A 25,362-nucleotide genomic window follows, 5' to 3' on the forward strand; every position below is an offset into this window, starting at 1 on the left:
GAAGTCTGAGGAGGCTGAGTGCAAGTTACAGAGAGTGCAGCAGCAGCTTGGTACAGAGGTTTCCACTGTAAAAATAAAGTCCTGTTGAAGTCGTTAGTACCTTGCTTGGTTGATACACCACCTGTGTCAAATTACTCCAAAAACTTACAATCACACTTTTCCAAGATGGTTGAGCGCCATGCTTCACAGAAGCAGAATAATATCAGAATTATAGCTAACCCTTCCTTATAAACAAGAGTAAAATTTCTGGGCCAAACTGTTTTTGAGATATGAGGTGAAGGGAAAAACTAGGAAACTTCTGGAAAAGTAAATAATCCTCATTTTTACACTCTCATCCTTCTCAAATGCTTTGCCCAGTTAAGTTCAAACTTTCCAGAAATACCTTCCCCGGGGGAAAATATCATGTGTGAAAATTAAGGGTTAGTGTAAAGCTAAAGGGGTCCCAAATGAAAATGCAGACCAAATTTATTAAATGCTGGTTGCATGAAGGCAGGCTCCTAAATTTATAGTTAGGAACCTAAATAAAATATCCTGATTTTCAAGTGTGCTGAGCATGCACTAAATACACTGAGGTCAGTGACAGCTGCAGGTGCTCAGCATTTCTTATCATCGAATCTAAATGTAGATTTAAGAGCCTAATTTTAGGCCATCATGGGTTAAAAGATTGGGCCTACACATTAACCTTAACTATGGAGAGATTACTGTGATCATGCAGAAAATGATACCTAATATTCAGACGTTCATCTACTGAACGTTCACAGAAGTGTCATCCATTCAGGACTGACAGCTAAACATAGAGAGTACATCCCTTTGAAATATGTCAGCCACAGGACACAATTTATGGTCTTCTTGAGGATACATTTAGCCATTGGGCATTATGGTATTTCTGTCTAGCTTTCCTTTAAACACAGATTCTGAATCTTTTACTGATACCCTTTTTATGTAGTTAAAGCAATGCCTAACTATATACATCATTAATTCATGCTTACCTTTAAACGGCTTCCATATATTTGGGATAGAGTCTGATCCCAAACCCCTTGAAGTTCAGGGTCATTTTTCCATTTACTGTAATGTAAGGCCCAGAGTTTCCATATGTTATGTAATGTATTAACAAAATAGCTTGTGTCCTGGTACTATTTAAAAAAAAACAAAAAAAAAACCCTGTTTTGTGTGAATTTAAATTCTCAAATCCCTTTTTTCAATGTTTTAAGTATTTTGAAAGCTGCTCACAAATCTCCACCCTGAATATGTTTATTTTTCTATTGCTTCTGATAATTATCTCCAAAATATTATTATAAATGACATGCTCGTGTAGACTTTGCCAGAAAAGTTTCAACATACAGTTAACAAAAAGTTTAAATCTTTCTCAGGACATAGTGGATAGTACTTTCCAAATCTCTTATTTATGGAACATATTAGTTTTTTCCAGGCTCCAGAATTTTCAATCAATCTATCACACTCAAGACATACACTTAACATCCATCTTTAATTATGAAGTTGAAGTAAACATCAAGTGATGCCAGGTCTGTATGGATGTATGCAGTTCCATTCCTGCACTGTGCAAACAAGACAAAGGGGGGATGTGGATGAAATCACATCACTACCTTATTAGGAGTGCCAACAGAGTGACAAATTGTCAAAATTCATACTCTGTGATCAGGAATTACAATGGAAAAGAATTAAACGTTCCCTTTCTGATGTTTAATTTACCATAAAATGACAGAACCAAGCAGACTGTACCATCATTACTATTATTAATCTCTATTACCATAGAGACTGTAACTTGGCCCGCCGCATCCTATGAGGCACTTTGTGGTCTTGGAACATGCTAAAAGCAGCCTGCCTCAGTTTCCCCTCTCGGATTGTTCAATAAACTCAAAAACACTTTTGTCCTTTCCTATCCCTTTTTGGGATCTGCTTTAATAAAACAACAAACATTCACAATAAAGTTTTCAAGTCCATCCAAAAGTCACAAAACCAATGTTTCTCTTCCTCCATCCAGACCTTCCTGCCTGGGGCCTTTCCCCCTGTGTCTGGCCACTCCCAGGCTCTACCTCCCTGGATTCTCAGCCCTAATGCTCAGGACTCTCTGCTAGAGCCTGCTCACTCCTAGCAGTCTTTAATCGCTGAGCATTCAAACCCCCCACCCCACCCCTTCACTGCGACTCTTTAGAGGGCAATCACCCTGAACTCTCTCAAAGTACGTTTCATTGTGTACTCAGAGTTGGCTAGGCACTCTGTGATAGAGCCCAGTCATGGACCAGAACCCCATCGTACTCATTTCTGATGAGATACATATTCATCAAATTGATGCACTGACAGTTGTTCCCACTTAACCTTGGAAAGAAGCAACCAATGCCTAGCGCCATATGTACTCAATATTTGTCTTTATTGTGTAATAAGTACTTTGCTCTGAGCCAGTATTGTTCAGTTTGTATTTCATTTAATAACAAAAATAGATCAGAATAAATGTTCTGGGGCTAGATTCACAAAGAGGACTCCCCTCAGCATTGCAAAGCCTAACTTTAGGCCCCCTGTTAGCTAACAGAATCCACAACCCTGAGTTAGGTGCCTAGGCTCCCTATACAATGCCCAGGAGAGTTAGGCACCTAACAATGGGATTCACTAAAGCCAGCAAGTTAAGCAGGAAAGCTGCCTAAATTAACCAATAGGCCTATTAGTTTAAGCCCTGCCCCTCTAAGGGACTTAAGCCCCTAAGTCCAGGTCAGAGGGAGGCGCCTATGTCTACTGGAGTTAGCTCAGCACTTTCTCAAGATGAACCCAAAGGTGGTGGTGGTGGTACTGAACCCATGTCTCCTGCCTCCCAGGAAAGTTCCCTATCCATGGGCTAGGGCATATTCTGGAACAGATTTCTCTTGGGCTATGTCTGCACTGCCAGCTAAGGGTGTGAGTCCTCTGCTCACGTACACATCTCATGCTAGCCATGATAGCACTAGCGGAGGCACAGCTGACAGTGCTGATTACGTACTTGTCTGAAACTGGTGGGCATGTACTTGGCACAGCTCAGTTGTGCCTCCCCTGCCACGGCTCAGCCATTGCTCCACTGCCCCTACCAGTGCTACCCCGGCTACAGTCCTATTTATTCTTGTGCTAGTGCAAATACGTGTATACAAGTAGGGATATCACACCCCTAGACCTAGCCTCACTATCTTGTTTCACTTTTTATTAAATACTTAGATATTCGTTGGAGCAAGGAGTGGAACCTAGGTCTCCTTCTTCCCTAGGTAGGTGTCCTAACCACCAGGGTATGGAGAGAGGGAGAGAGAGAGAGAGAGAGAGAGAGAGACTCTCTTTCTCTCTCACTCTCATATGTTGCAGAGACTGGCAGGAGCCAGGCCCTACATGAAGAAAATGTACTTCCAACATTACAGTTACTAGTGAGTCTTCATTAGGCTCTGTAAATATGTTTGCGTTTTTCTGGATTTACTCAAAATTTATTCTTGTATTGTTTTATTACTGTATTTATATTTCCTTTATTAGACAGATCTAGAAATAAAGGCCTGACTTTCTTCTCTCACCAGAGCCCAGGCACCCACTTTCCATTGTGTCTGGGGGTGCTCTCCCCCAGGCCCCATCCCTTTCTTCAATGCCACACCCCTGCCATGCCCCACCTCTTCCCACCCCGCCTCGTCCCACCTCGTTGTTCTCTCTCCCCAGAGCGTGCCACGTCCTCACTACTACCCCAGGCTCCTGCATCCCATGAAACAGCTGATTGCGGCTGACAGGAGGCGCAGGGAGGGAAGGAGGAGGTGCTGATCAGCAGGGCCCGCCGGGGGGGGGCAGAAGGCGTTGTGTGAAGGGGGAAGTGCTGATGAGGGGCTGCCGGTGGGTGCTCAGTACCACCATATTTTCCCTGTGGGTGCTCCAGCCCCAGAGCACCCACGGATTCAGCGCCTATGCACCAGAGTGTTATGTAGTGATAGTTTAAAAAAAAAAAAAAAAAGAGTCACATACTCCTGACATTGATCAAATAAGGAAAACTTTATCACTAAATACTATAATTTAATAATAAGGCATTCCATCTCCTTCTCTGCTTCACTTTAAGGTATGTTTACACTTACGGTGATGTGTACAGACATCGCATGCCTTGCTAGCACAGGTATGAATAGCAGTGTAGACCGTGAGACACAGCTTAGGTGAGCAGAGTAGACTAGAGAGCCCTACATGCCTGAACCCTAGGGCATATACCCTACACAGCTCTCTACACATCCAAACAGTGCAGCCCATAGCTACACTGCTGTTTTTATCAGTGTAGTGTCTTGTTTATAAGATCTGTTAAGCATGTATTAACAATGGATATACCACATATATAAATGGAACCTTAGTAGGTCTGACCAAGTTTTTTTCCAGAATTTCCTTTATTAATGTGCTATACATACTATACACATGACTAAATGGGATAAGCAAATACCTCAGTTTCCAGAAAAAATTCCCAAATAAAACATCTGAATTTACTTTGACTGGGTCCATGCACCTTTTGTGAATATTGTCACCAATGAGTTTACTAGCAAGAATGCTCAGCAAGTTTCAAGAAAATATTAGAGACTATTCACAGAAAACTAATTTTGAACACAAATGGAAACCTGATTTGAAAGTATTACACCTATCTAGTCAACGAACTGAAACATACCATGCATCCTCTGGATCCAATCCAAAGTAACCATCACAGCTTATATTTTTTTATTTTAAATATCAAGCCCTCACTAAGAATTGCTCACCAACAATCTAAAGACAAAGTTATTTGACAAATTATTTCAAACAAGTATATTTAAGAAAATTGATTTGTTTGTGGACACTTCATAAACAGAAAGCTAATAAGTAGGTCCAATAGTTATACTTTGCTCTGTCTTCACAATTGTTCATTCTTAGAAAGCCTGACTGAGGTAAGTATTATCACTACTATTTTACAGAAAGGTAAATTAAGGCAGAAGGTTTATTTAATTTGCCGGAGGCTACGGGGGAAGCAGGGTCAGCAATGATATTAGAAAATTTAGCTCCCAGGTTGGCACACAGATCACTATATCACAGCAAACAGATATTCTTGAAAGCCTCATCCAAAGCCTATTGAAGTCAACTGGAATCTTTCCAATGGAGTCATAGCTGGAAAGCAGTTTGTGAAAAGTGGCTTTAGCCATACAAAATGGAGAAAGCTGGAGTACCTCCAGTATAAGAAACTGCTTGGCCTGGTTGTCAGAGAAACATACAGTATATGTACTTCATAGTCCACAAGCCAAGTGTGTTGAGATCAAAACAATGGGGTTATTCAGGAAGCAATTAGATCCAGTTCTGTGGGAAATATCGACATAGGGCTAAAACCTTAGAGGGCAACATGCCAAATGACCTTCTGGATCCTAACACTTGTTGCTATGCTCTCTTTCTGTAGGCAAGAACAAGGCGTTGCGGTGGAGATACACAGAATATATTTCAGCTTTACTGACTGCAGTAAATATGAGCATGAAACATTAAACTGTGATGTAAACAAATGACAGGAAAATTATCAAATGTACTCTGTGTTGGCTATTTTAGTTAAATGGTTTTGTTTTGTTTTTTTATTTCTGGTAGGGCTAGACTCTGACTAGCCCCACACATAGGGTTGCTAGGTGTCCGGTTTTTTACCAGAACACCCGGTCAGAAAGGGATCCTGGTGGTTCCGGTCCGCAGCGCCAACCGGTCTGTTAAAAGTCTGGGAGGTGGTGCTGTGGATCTAAGGCAGCCTAGTCCCTGACTGTCCTGGCTCCACGCTGTGACCCGGAAGATGCCAGCAGATCCGGCTCGCCCGGGAGGGGCATGGGGGGCACAGGGCTCTGTGCACTGCCCCCGCCCCAAACACCGGCTCTGCTTTCTGTGAGGGAGGTGCCTGTGGGTGAGAGCAGCGCACAGAGCCTCCTCCCCCCCAGGCCTAGGAATCAGACCTGCTGGCCACTTCCGGGGTACAGCACAGAGCCAGGAAAGGCAGGGAGCCTGACTTCACCCCACTGCACTGCTGACCAGGAGCCACCCGAGGTAAGCCCCCTCCTGCACCCTAAGCCCCTCATCCCCAGCTACACCCCAGAGCCTGCAGCCGCAGCTAGAGCCCTCTCTCCCGCCTGCACCCAACCCCCTGCCTCAACCCAGAGCCCCCTCCCATCCCCTGAACCCCTCAGCCCACACTGTCAGCCCAGAGCTCATACCCCTTCCCACACCCCAACTCCCTACCCCAGCCCGGAGCCCCCTACTGCATCCCCAAACCCTCATTCCTGGCCCCACCCCAGGGCCTACACCCCCAACTGGAGCCCTCACCCCCTTCCCCCGCCCCAATAAAAGCAAGTGAGGGTGGGGAAGAGCAAGCCACTGAGGGAGGAGGAACGTAGTGAGCGAGGGGCAGGGCCCAGGGGAAGAGGTGGGGAAGGGGCGCGGCCTCAGGGAAGGGGAAAGGCTAGGGTGTTCGGTTTTTGTGCAATTAGGAAGTTGGCAACCTTAGTCCTAATGTATATATAATATAAGAATTTGGTAATGAGAAGCTCTTACAAAGATGCAACAAAGTGAAAATAAAAATAGTTTGGGGGGTTACATTTTGAGCTACATTTAGCCAAATCAGAAAAAATGTTGGGGATTTTCATAAATATTAGTCCAGTCCTTAAGAGACACAAATACACCATTTTACTGTCATGTTTGGCTTTGGCACATATTGGAAACTTTTATGCAACTCCAACAACTCTGACAAACTTCACTAGTTTGAACTAAGTGGCACCCACATCTATTAAATCCACCCTTCTTTATGCATTTTAAAGATAGGACCAAATAACAAAACTTTTCATTTATAGCACTTCTCCACAACCAGAAACATGTATATATGTACACATATGGAAGGAGAGAGAAGAGGGAACATACACAAACCACAAGCAATATTTCTGCATCAGGTTTTTAAATTCCAAATTAAACATTGAGGATCTTGAGCCAATGAGAGACTATTCTCTGTCTGATGCCTGGCCCTGCACATAGCTACTAATGTTAAAAAGGAGAAATATGTTTTGAGGCTGTCCTTGCTTCCATGGACTACCAGCTCCATACACTTCTAACACATTTCTGTAACAACTCTCAATGTTGTTGTAACAAGAGCCAGGCAGTATTGGCATATGCAAATAGCAACATCATACGAATGTTAATTTTAAAGACAAAAGAAAAAGGACAGCTGGAGAAACACAAAGGAAATTCAAAGCTTTCAACTAAAATTTAGACGGAGACGCAGTCAAGATATAACAAATGAGGGCTCATCAAGGAAGTAATTACAGGCAGGCCCTACTTTGCGTAATTGTTGGAGGAGCCTTTAATTTGAATTTCTCTGCTCTTATTACTTTATAGCCAATACACTGCAATACTTTTTGCTAAGTGAACTCATCTATTTTTTCCATACATAAACAACAAAGTAATTCAAGGATATCACATAGATAGATTAAGTACTAATACAGAGTATTCAACTGAGGAGTTAAAGAAAGAGTGTCAGGAAATTCCTTCTATAACTAGACTCGAAAAAATAGGCATGTTTACAGTATCTGAGGTTAACCAATTAGGTCAAAGGATTAAAGAAACTGGGAAAATGACAAGATCCAATTATTATATAAAGAACTGTACTTTGTACATTTTCAAACTAGGCATCAGGGCCAATACATTTCTGCCATCTGCTGGAAAAGAAGAATAAACTTTAAAATATTAGCAAATAACTTTAAGGCAATGGTATCTATTTGATAGCAAGTCACTTTTTTAAAAGGAGTTTAAAGTAGTTTTGGCTTCTAGATCCCCCTACCAGTTCTTAGGGTTGTACAATTATGGCTTTTTTTTTTTTTTAATTTATTTAAAGTCTCTCTTATTTGTGTTGTTGGGTAAAAGATACCCAAACAAGTGAAACTGGCAGATGCCTGTAAAAGTAAAAAATAGTGAATATGACTATGCACAAAGTGCTGTTAAATGTGAAAAAAAAAACTGAAATAAAAAATGAATCATTTTTGTCGCTAGGCTCTCAGATATAGTAAGCTTTGGTGTTCCTTATAAAAACAACGTTTTTGTTCGAAAGACATTAGCCAGAAAAGTGTAATGTAAAACCATGGAGCTAGTGCCATAATAAATAAAATAAAATAAAATAAAATAAATAATAACAACAACAAATACCCAACTCTTAGTGCTTTATTTCAGCAGATCTCAAACCACTTATAAAGGAGGTCAGTATCATTATCCCCATTTTACAGATGGGGAAACTGATGTACAGAGGGGTGAAGTAATTTGCTCAAAGTCACCCAGCAGGCTAGTAGAAAAGCCAGAATAGACAGAGTCGGACTAGAACGAAGATGTTAATCTGTCTGTCTGTCACCCCTCCACACACAGAAATGGACAGAACAATTGATCCCTCTGTGTCTGAGATATTTAAATGTATTTCATACATTGTGCAGTATAACACATAATCCAATGTGCATGATGCAGTGTCTTTCACACTAGTGAATGCACTACATATACATATGATGTCCCACATGCACAACTATTACTTTACCCCATTCTTTCACTTTCCTGTGTGTTTTCCTTCTGATATTACTGCTATGTGGTATACACCTACTAAAGATGGACAATTCACCCATGTGCTCACATTTTCTACTTTCATTTGGATCAGACAATATGGGAAAATATGCTAACCACTGGACACATTTGTAATGTGTGGTCCATCATGGTATGAAAAGGTTGGTGAAAAGTATCATTCCGCTGCAAAAACACCAAAGAGGAGGATTCCCACCCTGTCCGTTTGAATAGCTTTATGAGTAATGCAATTAAATAGGGCATTTGAAAGAGACAAGTCTGACAATTAGACAAAATAAGGAATTTTTCAGTTCAGTGAAAATTTTGAAAAGTCAGAAGAAATTGTTTTGGATCAAACAAAATGTTTTGTTCAAACTGAAATAAAATGTTCCAGTTCAATTTTGAGTAAAACATTTTGATTATTCAGAATTTTGTTTTGTTTCTAAAGAATTAGATGAAACCAAATTGAATTCACAAAACATTTTGGTGCCTCCAAATCTGACTTTTTCCACCAAAAAAGTTTCAATTGAAAATTTTCACCCAGTTCTCTGGACATCCAGTTGCTAAGAGGCTAATACATTAAAAGCTCAGATCAATGAACAGTAACCCTGGAGGAAATCAGTCCAACACAGATTACAACTGTTCATAGATGTATAGATTAAGGCCAGAAGGGACCATTCTGAATATCTAATGTGACCTCCTGCATAATCCAGGCCAACACACTAAAAATAATTCCTATAGCAGATTTTTTAGAAAAATAATTTGACTTTGAAATTGTCTGTGATGGAGATTCCACCACAACCCCTGGGAAAATATCCTACCGAGAAGTACAAACTGAAATAGAGAATTCAATAAAACATGACATTTCTGAAAACATGTCTGGGAACAGAGACATCAGAAATAGGTCTGTATGAAAATGAGAGGTCATTCCTGGGGAAAGCTGCCTTCTGACATAACAAAAACCATGAACACTCAAGGTTAAATCACCAAATGTTTTGAATTTCTCCAGCCTAAACAGAGATGGTCTATTCATTTGGGCATCACATGTTGAAAGATATTCTGTGTTCTTTGCTACAATGACAGAATTATGGGGACCATTAGGACCTGTTTTCTGTCTGTTTCTGACACTGATGATCAATTAATTTTGTAATATGGTCAGTATTTGTAAGGGAATGCAGTCCCATAGACAGAGATTGTAGAGATTGGGCCTCCTGAAATCTGGGCTCTATTCCTGGCTCTCACATCAACTCAACTGGACAGATCCAATAAAAGATACTACCTCACCCACCTTGTTTTCTCTAATATCCTGGGACCAACATGTCTACAACAACATGGCATATAACCTCTCTGTGCCTCAGTTATAAAATGGGAATAATAATGATTACAGCATCTTCATAACAAGCTTTGAAATAGAGATGAAAAGTACTATAGAAAAGCTAAGCACAATTTTTTTATAGCCAGCCCTATTCTGACATCTTGGCCTCTCAAATTCTCCAGTTGAGTTCTGTGTGTAGCAAAATTGCAGTCTATCAGGTGAAACACTAAGGGTCTAATTTTCAAAGATGAGCACCTGCAGCTTCAAAGTGCTTCCTTTGGAGTTGTGGATGCTCAGCACATCTGAAAAATCATAGCTTAGGCCTGGTCTACACTAGGACTTTAATTCGAATTTATCAGCGTTAATTCGAACTAACCGCTCAACCGTCCACACCAGGAAGCCATTTAATTCGAACTACTAGAGGCTTTAGTTCGATTTGGTGTACTCCACCCGGCAGGTGGAGTAACGCTAAATTCACTTCTGCGCTCGCTGTGGAGGCTTGGATGCTAATGCTCGAACAGCAGCTCAGCTCAGCACCCACCACCACTCTGTTTGTTGCTCTGGACAGCAGTCGCTGGGGAGCTTCTGGCCAGCCACACGACACACAAATGAAATTTTTAATTTTTTTTCTGTTTTTTGTGGTGGGTTCTGATGATCGTTCTGGTTGCACATCGGGCACCAGCACACCTGCACCAGCACAGATGCAGAGCCAGAGAGCTCCAGCAGAGGAGATCCCAGAATAGAAAGAGGGGACAGCATGGACTGACCGGGAAGTCCAGATGGGATGTGCTGTGTGAGCGAGGCTGTGGCTGCGCCTGAAGGCTCCAGCAGCGAGCGAAGAGAAGACAAAGAAGAAGGAGAAGGAAAAGAGAGCCATGAGAAAGCCAAGATGCGTGAAGGTGAAAAGTGTGAGACGAGGGTGTAAAAGTCAGAGAGTCAACAAGCGGACTCCGGGCCAACCCCAGACATGCCGCTGCAGAGGCACTGCATGCAGCATTACTGGAGTGGCCCAGCACGTGCCCCACCAGCAGTGACGGTGGACCAGCAGTGACGGTGGACTCCGAGAGGAATAGTTCCTCCTCCGTGAGTGCTGGGAATGGGAATGGGGAAGGGGAGGAAGGCGAAGGCGCAGAGGAAGGCGACTGCTTTCCACCCAGCTTTCTCACCTTCATCTCCTCATCATCTCATCACCCTCCCAGACATCGCCCCCAACCGCCCCGACCGATCAAGAGGAAAGGGAATCAGGGGAAGGATAAAAGCTAAAACAGAATTTTTATTATAAACAAAATAAAATATATAAATAAAATGGAAATATAAAAAATAAATATTTAAAAATAAAAAATACAAAATACTATACAATACTAAACAGGAGGAAGTACACAAATAGAGGGAGAGGGATAAAGCTCTAGCTCAGAGAGCAGCAAGAAAGCTCTCAGCAAAGAGAAAGGAGAGGAGCTGCTTTTTCTTGCTCCGTTGAAGCATTCCGCCTTCCCCATCCTCGCACCATAGGGGGTGGGGACCATCGCCTCCCAGTACAGGGGCCTGAGCTGCATACAGCATGCTGCAGGTCTCTGTCTCTGTGCTCCTGCTGTGTGCGCCTGACACGTGGTGATGTGGTGTCATGTGATCTAATTAGTGGAAAGTGTGTGGAAGTGATGCATTACATGGTGCATATTAGTGTTGATTTACTATTGTGCAGAATGTTGAGTTTTATTTTTTTTTTACTTGACAGAATTGAGTTTCTTTTTATTTGTTTTAGAATGGACCGCTTACTCGAGTTTTACTTTTTACTAGAATGACCCTAAGCTTCAGCTTTTTTTGTTTGCAAGTGGACAGAAGAAGGCAAAAGGGTACAGGGTGGCAGGCCTCAGAGGCGCAGAGATGCACGCTCATCTTTTCTCTGCTTGCCTCCATTGCGCTCCAGCAGGAGAGCACAGCTAGCAACTAAAGCACTCACACTCTAACTTGCTGCAGGGACAGCTGGCAAGGCAAGAGGGATGCAGGCGTCTTTCATCGCTTGCAAGCTTCTTGCTCTCCAGCGGCGCCACTCCAAGCGAATCTGTTCTCTCTGACTAGAGATCTGAGTCTCTTACTTGGGTTCTCTGGTCTTGTTCACTTTCACTGGACTGACTGTGTTGTTGTTTGTGTAACTTGTAATGTGTTCACTTCACCACATCAAACTTTTTTTCACACACAATCACTCCTTCCCCCCCCCATCCTCACCCCTGGCTTCAGAGCTGCTGGAGAGAAAAAAGAAGCAGAGAAGAAGACAAGGAGGAGATGACCAAAGCCTCAGAGGCGCGGCGGCAGAGCAGAGACAGAGGCAGAGAGAGAGGAGAGAGCGCAGCACAGAGAGCGGGGAGACGGAGAGGATAGGGAGGAGGAGGGCGACAAGAGGAAGACCAGGACTGAGAGGTCTAGCGAGGAGCAAGCGGGGAGCAGCCCCGGCGCCTTGTAGATGTTCTTCAAGACAGAAGGAGAGGAGGAGCAGGAGGCGGCAGTGCTGCAGCAGGCCGCTCCCCCCCCCAGTGCATCTGTCCCCAACCCCAAGTGACAAGACGTCTGGAGGAGGGTCCTGAAAGGCGCGCACCCTGCACAGCAGAGGGCACTGTCCCCCTGAACTGTTAACTGTCGCACAAAATTTACAGCAGTACTTTCTTTACAACATCAGTTCAAACTCTCAGTTCAGACAAACCCCTGTTGTTTACATTATTTAAAAGCGGTTTGTGTTTCACGACTGTTGTTTCACGTGCTGCTGTGTTTTCGACTTTCTTGTTTGTTGGGGGGGAGGGGCTGTGTCACCAGTGCCATGCTAGTGCTGCTGCTGTGTTGGCTGTAGGGGTGCCTGCAGGGCACACACTTGCACACAGACTGCAGTCACAGGGCACAGTCTGTGGGTGTATGCGAGGCAGTGTCTTTTTTTCCTTTGGTTGTGTGCTTGTGCAGGGTCCTGTGCCCCGTATCCCCAGGCAGTAAAGGCAGGCTTCCCACATGCGTTGTCACGATCCTCCCCCCCCCTCCCCCCCCCAAATAGACATGCATCATCACCCTTCCACTCACCTCACCCCTCACCCCTTCCCTCCAACACACCCCACCCACCCCCGTCATCCCCCCCCCCCCCAACTCCCACTCCCTCCCCAACACCCTCAATGCCCACTGCTCAACCCATTAACACCAACACAGCCAGCACACCTTCCCAAAAAAAAAATTGTTAATGAAGGAAAAAAAAAAATGAATATTTTAGTCACAGATTATAAAACAAGTAAAAACGTTAGCAGTTTTAAAACGAGGTTGGGAAAAGGCTTAATATGCATATGATCCAGTCACAGGTTACCTGTGATGAGTTGAAGTCTGCTCTGCGAGACTCAAAAGCTTCAAAGCCCTGCTGACATTTTCGCTCAGCTCGCTGGGATCTTCTCTCAGTGCCTCGCTGATCGTAACAGCAGCCAGGCATCAACTCTCAAAGCGGCCAAAGGCTCCCGCCCAAAGTGGCAGCCCTCTCACAGAGATTGTCTCACAGCAACAGCAAGCACAGTGATGTCCGGGGGATTTTCGCTTCCCGTCAGGTCCAAGCGAGTCCCCATCCTCCACCATCTTGCCGCTGCTGTCCGAACACACACACCAGCCCCACACTTAAGCAGGCCAGCGAAGGAGGAGAGTTCCTTTTCAGTGCTTCGCTGTATAGGGGCCCTGAGCAGGGCATTAGGCACGGGTAGGTCGGGTGTAGAGGGATCCTGGTCCTGCAGGTTATTTTGTGTTCCCGGGTGGTCCGGGAACCTGGTGCCTGCCTGGATGAGCAGTTCCCCTACAACAGACCAGAGTTAAAGGACTGGCCTTGCGCCCCTCCAGATGTTGGTAAACCAGATGTTGGTGCCCACCTGGTTCAGGTCAGTCCATCACTACCAGGTAAACCATGTTAATGTAAAAATGTGGCTTGGGTGGGCATTGGCAGGCTGGGGCCAGTGTCCATGATGAGCCATCTAGTCCCATCTGCCTCCCATCGACGGTGCAGCAAATCGATGCATGATGAGAATGACCCTGGACCCACCCCCGGGTTGCAACGACCGACTAGACGTTCAACGCTGCCTAATTGGGTGTGGTACTTGGTGTCAGTACTGCAGGCGTATGGCAAGTGGTGGCCTACTGCTGGGCGTGGTCTGACGCCAGGCTGGCTGGGCTGCAGCCCGCGTTCTGCTACAGCACAGCAGGCTGCAGGGCTGCAGTCAGCTGTGCCAGGGCAGGGGAGCAGCAGCAAAGTGTCAGCCACAGTGTGTTCCCACCCAGCCTCCAAGTTTCACCCCCACCACACTGTGCGCACCCACCAGCACTGTGCAGTCCCAGCAGTCAGTGCTGCTTTCCCACCCATCCAACTTGCCCACCTCCCAGCTTGACCTCCACCCCACACTGACTCGAGAGCCACACTCTCCTCACCTCTGCTCCTCCCCGCTCTGGCAGGCTCGCTCTCCTCTGACCTGCGCCACCGCGCTGCCCGTGCTGCCCTGAATCTGTGCAAGGTCCATCAGAAGAAGAGGTGGGCGCAGGCGGGCGAATGAGTCGCTGAGCGGGCGCATGCTCAGCTGGCTGCGCCATCAGCGCGCCTCGCAGTGCTCGGAGCGCGAACAGATTTCAGACCTGTTTCGGGAAGGAAGGGAGACGGATTTTGGACGCGTTCAATGATTTAGAGGGCGGCCCCAAATTCCATGATGGATTCCACATTGCCCAAGCATTCATGGGGGAACTGTGTGCATTCAGTGGGGGAAACGGACACATTGGGACTGTGTGAAGTCCTTCTGAATTGTATGGATGAGTAATTTCTAATTTATTAGATTGGGATACACAAATTCGACTGTTTAAAATTTCAAATGTAAACAAATTGAGATTACATTAGTAAATTCGTAGTACCTTAGCTAAATATCGGAGTATACTACAGCATTCCTACCATAAGAGCACAAATTCTCTCAAAAATGTATTGTGAAACTTCTGATAAATAAGAAAGTTATATTAAAAAAAATGGAAAAGAGCTGAGTTGTACTACAACCACCTTAGCAATGTTTGATCTGATCTCTCAACCGCATGAAAGGCTTCTCATGAGCAAAACATCTTAACAACTTGTCTCCCTTTTTGCAGCCATTTTGCATGATCACTTTCTCAGAATAGCTTTTTCTGATCTTTTCTTATTCTTTTTCTACCCCAGCGCTGCTCAGATTTTAACAAAGGATGGATGAATGGATAATTTTTGGTCATTGTCACTCAAAAAAAATGGTTAAACACTGATTAACACATTATCATGGGATTGTTAAAGCCTAGTCAGCTAATGATTGCAGCAATTAGGTCCATCTGCCTACGTGCAGTTTTGAATGGGAGCTGGCACTTCTCTCCATGTGAATAGCAGAAATAGGCAGCACACCCACAGCCTAATGAGTTTAAAAGAGGAATATGCTTATTTAAGATCAAAGTTTAAATAATGTGACAATATTGTTGAAGTACCCATAGAAATGCTGTCTTACCTGGAAATTGTTTGCTGCTTATTATATATATTCTCCCACAAATTTAAAAAACACCTTTGTTAGCTTCAGGTTTAGGTTGGTCAAATGCATTTTCTGTTAATGAAGTCAAACAAGCCACATGCTAAAATAACTGCAACATCCACTTCCGCATACCTCACCACACAAACGCTCTTTAAGGGGCATATGTTGTCCCTCACGCAAGACACAGGTACGTGCAGCTGGTAATAGGAAATACCAAATGTACCTAAGGCACATATAGCCTACAGAATGCTGGCATGAGGCAACTGAGTCTATGATGTTCTCAAGTCCTCATCCTGTGCGGCTGCTTGGGAGAAGGGGATTTGAAGGCTGAGGGGAAGTTTTAGTAGTTATATGGGTATAGTTAGATCAGTGGTTATCAACCTGCGGCCGCAGGCCACTTGTGGTCCAATCAGCACCAAGCTGCAGCCCAGGCAACATCCTCAGGGCCATACAGGTAGTATTGGATGCTGCCCACAATGGTAAATAGGCTGATAACCACTGAACCACTATACAGTTATACTGGTATAGTCCCCTGGGGGGGGGAGAATCATGAAGGCCCCACTTACAATCATTTGCAACACATCTGCTCACTCTCCATATGACTGAGCTTTGCCCACAGAGGTATGGAATGTCAAAACCAGGGGTCTGAATTGCTGGATGACATGAGATAGGTACTGGCTATGTTTGAAGCTTCTTCTTGCCGCCTAGAGGTGACACTGAGGTTCTGTAAAGGAATTGTCCAGAGTGCCTTGTGCTAAGATGGAAATAGAACCCACATCTCCCAAGTCTCCATCTACTAATATACCTTTTGTGTCTCTGACTTTTCAGTGGCTATTCACTGGTTATTAGTACTGTCTTAACTCTGCCTCACTGTTATCTAAGTCTGTTTACTGGATCTTCATTACCTGCTAGTCAGCAAGTGCCTGGAGCCTTATCTCTGCCAGACAGGCTAAAGATTTGTTTATCTTTACAACTTCTTGACACAGGACCACACCCTGATTTACAGGGTCTGGCCATTCAGAGGCAGCAGCTCAACCTTCCCACAGCTCAGCCTATTCCCCCTCCCCTCATCTTCCCTATCTTGGGGTTTTGTTTATTTCTCCATTTGCTGTTCCCTACTTGTCTTTGAGAATGAAGGCACTAATCAGTCCTTACGCCCCTTTTCTCTGTCCACTCCTCTCCCCGTTTTTCTTCTTCTGAGATCTGCTTTTCCACCCTCCTCCACGCCTCCCTTCCCTCTTCTCTTCTAACCCATTCTCCCTGCCCTCCTCCTCTCTAAGCTTCTCTTCCTCATGACTATTTTATTCTACCCCCATCTCTTTGATCCAGGTTTCCTTATGTTGTTCTTCCACCTCATCTCTTCTTTCTTCTGTCTGCCCCCTCCCCCGCCCCATTCCTGACCTGGCCTTCTCTCTGCTTTTGCCCCTAAATATGATGTAACCTCCATCTCCCCAAAACCCTGTGTCTTGGCGGTGGGGGGAGGGAATCAAAGCTCACAGAGAGACAATGTTGTCCAGCAGATCAGACACTGGACACAGGAGACTTGAGTTCTATTCCTGGTTTGGCCACTGGCCTTCTGTGTGACCATGTGCAAGTCACTTTGCCTCTCTGTGCCTTGGTTTCCCCTTCCACTGGTTGTCTTTCCTGTCTATGCAGACTGGGAACTCTGAGCAAGGGACTCTCTCACGCTGTGCATATAGTATGGAAGTATACATAGAACACCTAGTGCATTTGGGCCATGATCTTGGCTGGAGTTGCAAGGCACTACCATAGCACAAATAAATAATACCCCTCCCCCGAATAAATAAATAAAATTATGTGGCTGTATAGGGGTCTCCTCCACCCAAAAATTTCAGTGAAAGAGAGGGCAGTGCAGAATTCCCAGGTAGCCAGTTACATGGACTTTCCAGCAATTTTGTGCAGCCAGAGCAAGGGCCAGAATGACATCTATGCATCCGAAGAAGTGAGCTGTAGCCCACGAAAGCTTATGCTGAAATAAATGTGTTAGTCTCTAAGGTGCCACAAGTACTCCTCATCTATCAAATACTTTTTCAGCCAACCAAACTGCTCCTATAACTTTATTTGATCTAGCTCTCAGTGGAGTTTGAGAGAGCCTCTTAATCAACGTGAGGATTGTGCCTGCCCTGGGGTGGCTCTAGCTTTTTTGCCACCCCAAGCACGGCAGGCAGGCTGCATTTGGCGGCACGCGGATTCGGCATACCCACCGCTGAATTACCGCTGAATCCGTGGGACCGGTGGACCTCCCACAGGCAAGCCGCCATAGGCTGCCTGACTGCCGCCCTCGCAGGGACCGGCAGGGCACCCCCCCACAGCTTGCCGCCTCAGGCACGCACTTGGAGCGCTGGTGCCTGGAGCCGCTGCTGGGCCTGCCAGGCTGATGAGGACTGTTAATGCTCTAGGACATCCAAGGGAAGTGAGACTCTTTAAATTCTAATATTAAAGTTTTACCCAAAGAAGGCACTTCCATATAGGGAACATAATGCAACCAGAAAATGAACTTGCTTCCTCAAATCTCAGAAAAATATACTATTTGGAAGATGCCTAACAAAATAACGATAGAACTTTCAAAACACATTCTACTGTGAAATATGCCACAGATATTCAAACATACAGAAGAAAAATAGTGAACTGTGCCCTGTATATAAAATGTGATCATCTTGTCTGATCGCCTGAATAACACAGGCCAAAGAACAAATTTATGGGCCACAAGAGATAAAAGGATTAACCTGTAATAATCCATAAAAATTCCATATGCGGAGCAAAGTGAGTTGAAATAGCGTTTATGTGCAACCTTTCTAGATAGAGGGGGGAAAACACTAATATCTGGAGCTAAAACTAATAATAGTATACCATAAGGTATATTCTGCAGTCACTGGATTATTTGTATTACTGAAATTTTAACACAAAGCTTCCAAACAGAAGCAATTATTGCCCAATGCATCAGAACAACAGTATTAAATAAAAATAAGTTGGGCATCACATATATATAATCAAGGCACAAAGATTTCTATAGAAGAAGCACAAGGTGACAACTTCAGTAAGGCAGGCCACAACTTTTTAGACTCTACCCTGATGAAGAGTTCACACTGCTAGCTCTGTTATACCATGGACAATTCAGTTCTACACTTCCATGCCTTGTGTATTCAATTCTACACTTGCATGCTTTTTTAGTCCTCCTTACAAAAATGCACTAGATTACTGAATTGAGTTAATGTTTCCATATAGTAGTGGTCCCCAAACTGTGGGGTGCGCTCCCCTAGGGTGGTATGGAAGAAATTAGAGGAGGCATGCAGTCCCACTCCACCCCAGACCAGTTCCTCCTCCAACCCTGATCAGCCCCGTCCCCTGTCCTGCTCTGCCTCCAGGCCCAGCTCTGCCCTCACTCCCTTTCCGCCTCCTGCTGCGCCCCCAGCCCAGCCCCAGCTGCAGCTCCACTCCACCTCCTGCTCCAGCCCCAACCCAGTTGTGCCCTCATTCCCTTTCCATCCCCAGACCAGCTCCACCTTTCGCCATAGGCACCAACTTTCTGATTTCCCTGGGGGTGCTCGACCCTTGCTCCTCCCCAGGCCACACACCCCCCTCCATCCCTTCTCTCAAAGCCCCACCCTGTCTCTTCCTGCCCCTGCTCCTTCTCCTCTGCCCCAGCACCTCCTGCCCACTGCTAAACAGCTGATCAGCAGTGGGCAGGAGGCACTGGGGGGGGGGGAGGGTGAGAGAAGACAGAGAAACTGATTGGTGGGGCCCACCAGTGGGTGCTGAGCACCTACTATCTTTTTACCATGGGTGCCCTGGAGCAGCCACAGAGTTGGCGCCTATGCCTCTAGTCCCAGCTCCTTCCCAATTCTGCCTGCAGCTCCATCTTCAGCTCAAGCTCCACTGTTGAGGAAACCTTGGCTGTGTAATAATGGCGGGGGGATGCAGACAGATTCCATTATTGGTGAGGGGGGCACCACTGGAAGAGTTTGAGCACCACTGCCCTATAGCTATAATCTAATTTATTTTGTCTGCACGTATGAAGTTTTAGTAGATGCGGGGTATCAGAAGGCAAACCTCAAGGAACTATGTTAAACATTTATAGGCACTTATTTTAATCATCTGCCAGAAATGTACACAATGCCTCATTTTAATAATGATTCAATCATTGAGTTGCACACACAGAGGTGTTCCTGTCTTTACTTACATCAGTGTTTCCCAAACTTGGGACGCCACTTGTGTAGGGAAATCCCCTAGTGGGCTGAGCCGGTTTGTTTACCTGCTGCGTCCGCAGATCCGGCCGATCGCGGTTCCCAATGGCCGCGGTTCACTGCTCCAGGCCAATGGGGGCTGCAGGAAGCAGCGCGGGCCGAGGGACATACTGGTCGCTGCTTCCAGCAGCTCCCATTGGCCTGGAGCGGCAAACCATGGCCAGTGGGAGCCGCGATCAGCCAGATCTGCAGACGCGGCGGGTAAACAAACCGGCCCAGCCCGCCAGGTGCTTTCCCTACACAAGCAATGTCCCAAGTTTGGGAAACACTGACTTACATAATAGCAAGTCCCCATTAAAACCTTGCATGCAGGTGTAGAACTGAACATATCTTTTCGTGATTAAATAGCATCCTCCATGTGCTGTGCTACAGAACAAAATGGCATCCTCCATGCACACTCACGGGGCCAGACAGAATTGTCTCACGGGCCGCCATTTGGAGGACACTGTAATTCTGGAGCATGTAATACATGCATAGCATATATAGATAGCATGCCCCCTGAAAAGACCAAAGGTTATAAGTCCACAATAAAGAACACTGTCCTACCAAGGAGTAACTTTTAAATATAGCCTTGTGCCAGGAGATATGCTTTTATCACTGGAAATTGCGACTGGTCACAAGTCACAACGTGTTGTTTCTTTTCTCTAATTCAGACTTCCATTCACCAAAGTATTTAAACACACACATAATCCTAGGTCTGTTCAGCAAAGCAATTAAGCACACACCAGAGTGTTACCAGCTCATGATTTCATTGTGAATCTTGTGATATTTGGTATGTTTCTTAAAGCCCCAGCTCCTGGAGTCATGTGATTATGTGAGAATCAATGCTTTCATTTTTAAGTAAGTTTCTAGCCTTTTATCTTTTTGGAGAAAAACTTGAAAGTGTGATCCTTAAAGGTTCAAAAAAAAAAAAAAAAGGAAGGCAAAGACAAAGAAACCAAAATGTATTTTTTTTTTAAATCTCATGTGGAAATACAGCTATCATGATTACCCAAGGAAACACTTTTTCCACTGTTCAGCCAGTAATATATACAAATGGATGTGATACTGAGAAATCTGCAGTCATGCTATGTCATTACATGGGGTTAAGAGATGGATAGGTCTATGTGGCAGGTAGATGGAATGGACAGCATCAGTCTCCATCACCATGGTATTTGAACATAGCTAGAGAAGCCTTTAAACAACAAAAGAAACGTACTAACTTTATTGTTCATGTAGCAGTTAGATTTGGGATGACATCTTTTGTGGACTTTAGTTACATTGTTCCTTTTTTTTCCCTTGCAATTCAGTATTGCTGACATCCAGCATTCAAAAAGCATGAGTCTGGCCACAAAAAATAATGAGATTGACTTAAAAGCCGTGACATTTTTAAAATCATGATTTGGGGTTAATTTTTATTTACCTTCTGGTGGTGGGACATTTCGGGTTCACATTTTCAAGCTTTCGTCTACATCCCTGTTGGCTAGAACTTACTTTATTAACAATTAAAACTGAGATTCTCAGGTAATAAATCCAGGACCTTTAAGGAAACTCCCAAATTACAAGAAACTCACAATAAACCAATGAGAGCTGGCCACCTTGGTACTTTTCTGTGAAACAGCGTTGTGTTCAATTGTCACAGGGTGTGTATCATGTTGATATGTTTTTGGTATTCAGTGCAAACTTTGGATAATACAGTGCTTTGCTGTGTAATGTTGAGTTTTCAGTTGCTTTTACAACTGTTTAGTAAAGCATGCCATTGAAAATAAACCAGTGTCTGCTGCCCAAGGTCTGTCTACTTGCCTTCGGATGTGTAAGAGGGGATGTACCTGAATATTTAGCCTGCTAAAATGCTAAAATACAATTTCACCACCACGTGGCAGTGTTTATTCATTCACACATTCCCTTCCAATGGAATTCACTTCAGTAGAGAGAGCTAAGGAAAGTCACCACACATCACTCTAGGTCCCTGGCTGTGTATTTAAAGAGGTCCTCCCACCATATGTTTCTGGAAAGTACTGTCAGAGAGAGACTCCTGCCTCTCACCCACATCTGCTCCCGCTGCTGAGTGCTGTGGGGAAGAGGTATCTGACTCTCTCATCTGTGAAAAATGTCACACAGGAAGCCACCCAAACACTTGGCTGCTCTCAGTAACCCCACACAGTTAAATTCATAACAAGTGGGACAGAAGGAGCATTGAAACAATCAATCTTTATAAAGCAAAATTCCACATATTATTTTTCCTGTTACATACACTAAACATGTTTAGTTCAATGCAAATAGAGTTCAACGCATACACATACATCAACAGCTAGTTTGCAGTGAACAGCTAGCACCACAATCCCTTATTCATACACTGTCAACTTTCATTAATTCAGCCAGTCCTGAACAGGTTCTATTTATCAGTCTTTGACTGCGGCAATACTCCATTGACTTTAAAGGAAGTTGCCCCAGAGCTCCTGATGGGACTAAGTAAGGAGGTATTTCAGACATTTCACTTTGACCCCTCTTTCTGCTCCTTTTTCATTGACTCCTGGGGGAGAAAGGTCTGGCTCAAAGATACAGAATAAGGGTACGTCTACACTACCCGCCGGATCGGCCGGTAGTGATCAATCTATCGGAGATCGATTTATCACGTCTAGTGTAGACGCGATAAATCAATCCCCAATTGCTCTGCCGTCGACTCCTGTACTCCAGCGTGGCGGGAGGCAGAAGCGGGGTTGGCGGGGGAGCAGTGGCAGTCGACCCCATGCTGTGAGGACAGGAGGTAAGTTGACCTAAGATACGTTGACTTCATCTACACTATTCTTGTAGCTGAAGTTGGGTATCTTAGGTCGATTTCTCCCCCCTCCCCCGCCCCCAGGCCTAAGATGATGACACTTAAATCTTTTGTTTTCCTTGTTCTGCAGTCTGCAGATCTCTAGCTACACCTTTTTCCGCCCCCAGCAGATGACAAGGTAATATAGGTCAAAGCAAGAGGAGTAAATTACAGGAAGAGAGGAATGCAAACATTAACAATTATTGTATTATGTTTTGCAGACTGTAATAGAAGTTTGATCCAATACTATGCAGACCAGAAATGGAAACTATTTCACATGACCAAGGCCTCAGTACCAAGGGTTAATTCCCAAATCACATGATAGCCCTACACCCAGGTTTAGTTAAGAGTTTAAAAGCACATGAAAGTTTAACATAAGCCTCAGTTCAAGAGGCCAGTGAAGGTGTCTTGCATACAGTCCCATAAGCAATGTTACCAACATTCACAAATTTATCACAGCTCTCACAGTGTTTTTTGTTTTCTGTTCAAGCCCCAGCTCCTGAAGTCAGGTGATTACATGAGAAACTCAGCTTTCATTTAAAATAAGAGACCCTTAACCTTTATAATCCACATTAAGATTCATATTTTCAAGCTGTTCTCCACAACAAATACTCAAAAACCACAAGATAAATAAAAAGACATTTTGTATTTTAATCTCCTGATTTTTAAGACAGTCTCATTATTTTCTGAGGCCTGACTCATGATTTTTGAATGCTTGGGGTTGGCAGTACCGCATGAAGACAAAGTATAACAAATCACAACAGTTGTGAACAATCAACATCTTTTCTGTTTTGTTCAGTTTCCTGTTTATATTCATATCCATGATAGTAATTTTAAAATGGATTTATAGGCTTTTTTTTGTGTCGTGCTGCTTTCTATACTATATTAGCAACTTATAAATATTAATGAATGTATCCTCATTACACCTCTGTGAAGCAGGATGGTAGTGTTATCACTATTTTACAGATGGGAAAGAGACAGGTAGACTGAGACCCTAGGCCTGCAAATAAGTTGACTTAACTTGACTACTGCAATTGAAATCAGTGGGGTTACTCCTGGTAGTAAAGTTAAGCATTGAACATAAACATTTTCAGGATCAGGGCCTAAGTTATGATCAGATTTTTAGTGATATTTAGGCATTGCTCTGCTCAGTGTTACCACACCTAACAGATGTGGGAACCTAAGTACCACGGACTTTCAATGAGACTTAGGTGCCTACATCAGTTACAGCTTGCAATGCTGAGAAGAACAATGTCTAAATACATTCAAAAATATCGGCCTAAGTGACATGCCCAAGGTCATGCAGGAAATTTAACTTGTGAAAGAGCCAGACATTGAGCTCAAATCTTCTGAGTTCCAGTCTAGTGGGTTAACAACATGATCCGCCTTCTTCTCTAAGGAAACTTTGCTAGTTCAAATATAGCAAGTATTGTGAGCTTTCACAACTGAACTGCACTGTAGCATAGAATCCATTTGGAATACGTGTCCTTTCTCCCAACCCCTTCCCAAAAATTCCATATTACATCTCACTCTGTGATGACTTACACCTCAAGCCTACAAACACTATAATTAATGCGTAACTGTACTTACTGAGTAGTCCTTTTAAGTCAATGGAGCAACTCACATGAATAAATTTATGCACATGAAAAAAGTTTCCTAGATCAGGGCTTAGCATCAGGGAGCATCATATGTCTAACGTGCTAGCCAAATATATCTGTAAGCAGAATTCTGCTCCTTTCAACATGTCATTCTACCAAGATAAAGTGTGTGACTCTAGCACAGAGTTTGTTATAGAAAAGGGCTGTACATTATTATTAATTTCAGGGGACATAAACCATACTTCTCCCCCTACCCCCCACCTTTTTCTGTGAAACACATGTGGGTACTTCTTCCAAGAAACAACAATAAAAACAAAACCAGATGTTGACTAGTTAATTAGAAAATTCAAGTTCAAACACACCCAGAATGGGGCATGAACAAATGCATAATGCACTACTGTTAATCCCTGAGCACACATGCTGCTGGCTAGTCATTACTCTCAACATTTTCAAGAATCGCTTCTGATTTTAGGTGGCCCAGTTTTGAGGAGAGACACAGACACATCTTGGGCCTGATTTCCAAGAGTACATAGCCCCCAAATCCCCTACTGACTTCAGTTGATATTGTAGTTACCCAGCACTTTCTGTACCTCAGGCAACAGGTGTCAAAAGTTGGGATCCAAAATTTGAGGGACTCCATAGGCACTTTTGAAAATGTTAGCTTTAGTGACAATTCATAAGAATATATTTGTGTTATTAATCACATTGATCTTTATTACAATAGTGCCCAGACTCCAACCAAAACCCACTGTGCTAGGCACTATACAAACTAAAAGTCATAGATCGCCCCAGAGAATTTACCATTGGGAAATAAAATATCAGAATGTGTGTAGCAAAGTAAATAATTTTTTTCAAAAATCTAATTTTTTTATCCTACAACAGGAACTTAAGAACAGGCTAACTTATGGTCCTCCTACACTGGTATTCTTTCTTCATAAGCAACCAATAGAGGGTGTAAAAATCCCTGCAACACACCTGAATTATCAAATTTTGTACCACAGAGGATATTTCTCACTGGCCCCAAGTAGATAGATCGGATTTTGCCCTGACGCTTGAGAACTGATAACACCTGTAATGTTATCCTGGCTACTAGAGCAATGCACATTTCATATGAAAACAAACTCTACTGCAATCATTTTTTGAAGATTGCTGCGTTGTTCACTTAAATAATATCCTGCACGGGGGGGTTCCATGGGTTAATTAAGTATAATCTAAAAAGGGAGTGCCCTTTTGTATGTTTTAAATGTGTTGCCTTTAAATTCAATTAAGTGTCCCTATGAATAAAGCAAACCCCCTC

The 25,362-nt window shown here is 43.9% G+C and overlaps 1 long non-coding RNA gene across 3 annotated transcripts in view; it reads right to left on the bottom strand.

Moving 5' to 3' along the window:
• The window catches only part of LOC120398562, a 63,650-nt gene that overhangs the window by 37,350 nt on the left and 938 nt on the right, over nt 1-25,362 (bottom strand). The window lies entirely within an intron of this gene.

This window comes from Mauremys reevesii, linkage group 2 (genome assembly GCF_016161935.1).
Source record: "Mauremys reevesii isolate NIE-2019 linkage group 2, ASM1616193v1, whole genome shotgun sequence".
NCBI classification, from domain to species: Eukaryota; Metazoa; Chordata; order Testudines; family Geoemydidae; genus Mauremys; species Mauremys reevesii.